Source organism: Vombatus ursinus, unplaced genomic scaffold, assembly GCF_900497805.2.
Source record: "Vombatus ursinus unplaced genomic scaffold, bare-nosed wombat genome assembly UNPS02010394.1, whole genome shotgun sequence".
Classification (NCBI taxonomy): Eukaryota; Metazoa; Chordata; class Mammalia; order Diprotodontia; family Vombatidae; genus Vombatus; species Vombatus ursinus.
The window spans coordinates 324,912-326,840 of record NW_020950172.1 but is presented as its reverse complement, the minus strand read 5'-3'; the positions used below and the strand labels follow the sequence as shown (position 1 = coordinate 326,840).

At 57.3% G+C, this 1,929-nt stretch overlaps 1 protein-coding gene across 2 annotated transcripts in view; it reads right to left on the bottom strand.

Annotated features, from left to right (window-relative positions):
• PRR5 (proline rich 5) overlaps positions 1-1,929 on the bottom strand; it is a 51,309-nt gene that overhangs the window by 26,786 nt on the left and 22,594 nt on the right. The gene's annotated exons all lie outside the window — the stretch shown is intronic.

Genomic DNA, 1,929 nt, shown 5'->3' with positions numbered 1-1,929 from the left:
ACACACACACACACACACACACACACACACACACACACACACACACAGAGCTCGTGAGCACACATGCGACGATACAGCCAGAGAAAACGCTCAGAGATGCTCTGAACAGCACGTAAGGCACACACATGGTCCCAGACAAAGCTTAGTTGGAGCCAACACAGGGAAAGACTCTCGGCCCCAGACGGCGCCTTGCCCGTCCACAGGACAGAACACCCCGAGAAGCACACACAAGCCTCCCCACCCCAGAGAAGTACGCACACATGTACAAACACCAGCTCGTAAGGCACAGAGCCAGACAGCACCCGTCCTGTCCAAGGAAGTACAGAACACGCCCAGAGGCACACACAAGCCCCCCCCCCATACACATGCACACATGCCCCAGGATTCCACCGACTTGGACATTGCCGCGCCACATTCTCAGACCCAGAGACACACCCAGAGGTCTCCAGACACAACACAGGCAGGAACACCACACCTTTGGGGACACAACCATCAGACTCTACACACTTAGAGACAAGCACCCTTGTGACACAGGCCTGATGTCTTTGAGGCTGCAGGGCCAAGGCCTCCTGCAGAGTCGTGACAAACTCCCCCACCCAGCAGCAGCCCTGGCGACGGCCATTCAGTCCCCAGCCTCCATCCTCATGGTCAGAGGCGGCTCAGGGGCCTCTTTCACCTGGACCTCGACAGGAAGAGGGCCAGGCCCAGGGCTCAGGTCTCCTGATCTCACCTGATTGAGATGTCCCTGAAAGCTGAGCTCAAAATCAGAAAGAGCTCCCTCCCTCTGACACCTCCTGGCTGGGTGATCCTGCCCAAGGCAGAGAAGGCACCGACCAGCACTGATGGAGTGACTTTCTGCACCAAGTGTTCCCTATTCCAAAGAAGTCATAAATCTAGCACTGCACCACCCCCAGGCCCCCAAATGTCCAGGTGAAGTTCTGAAATAATTAGGAGGTAGCCAGGCTTTACCACTTAGGACTGGTTTCCTACCACAGGACAGGGAGCCCATGGCCCTCCATGCCCCAGGCATGTGTCCAGAAACCCACAGTGTGGGGAGGGTGCAGAAGTTTGTAGCTGAGAGCTTGCTAGGACACAAAACGACCCTGGAGTCCAGTCCCCCTCCTTTTACAGAAGGGGAAGCTGGCCCAAACGGGGGAAGGGACTTGGCACACGTCACAAAGTCAGAATTTGAACCCACGTCTCCAGACTCCATATCTAGGGGTCCTGTGGCTGCTCCAGCCCCATGATGCCTCTGGGTGGGAATGCCAATGAGGAGGGTGCCCCAGGCCAGGGAGCCTGGTGCCAGGAGGCTCCTCAACCCCAAAGGCAGCAGGAGGAAAAAGAAACAAGGTCATCTCTGCCCTGCAGATGCTCAAGAGCATCGTGGGGGAGCCTCAGGGCAAGGAGGACTTTCTAGGTATTGGGAAATTGTATGAGAAGACCCGTGGCTGGTCATCAGTGGCAAGGCTCAGGCTTAAGACCCAGCCTCTTACCTCCCAGCCTCAGGCCATTCATTCCCTGCCCAGCTGGACCTTACTGAAGTGCCTGCCCCCCAGGAGGCTGGAGGAACCACCCCCAAACCCCTGAAGCTACCATGAAGTCCATTGGCCTGGGAAGCCCAAGGATGACCCAGACTGCCTGCATTACTAGGTCCAGACCCAAGCCCATGCCAGGCTCACCCGCTCTCCCAGGTGGGCATTTCTAGAAAGCTTTCATTGTTTGAATCAGCTCACAGCCTTCTTATGTACAGAGAACTGCTGAGTGATTGATCAGGTGCCCGGAGATGGGGCCTTGGCCCAGAGCTAACCCTCTGCCGGTCACATGCTGTCCTCCATCTGGAGTAAGCAGTAATCACTGAGGAAGAAAGCTGTTCTCCCCAGGCCCTTGCCAGGTCCAGGCTCAGCTGGACGGGGGGGGGGGGGGGGGGGG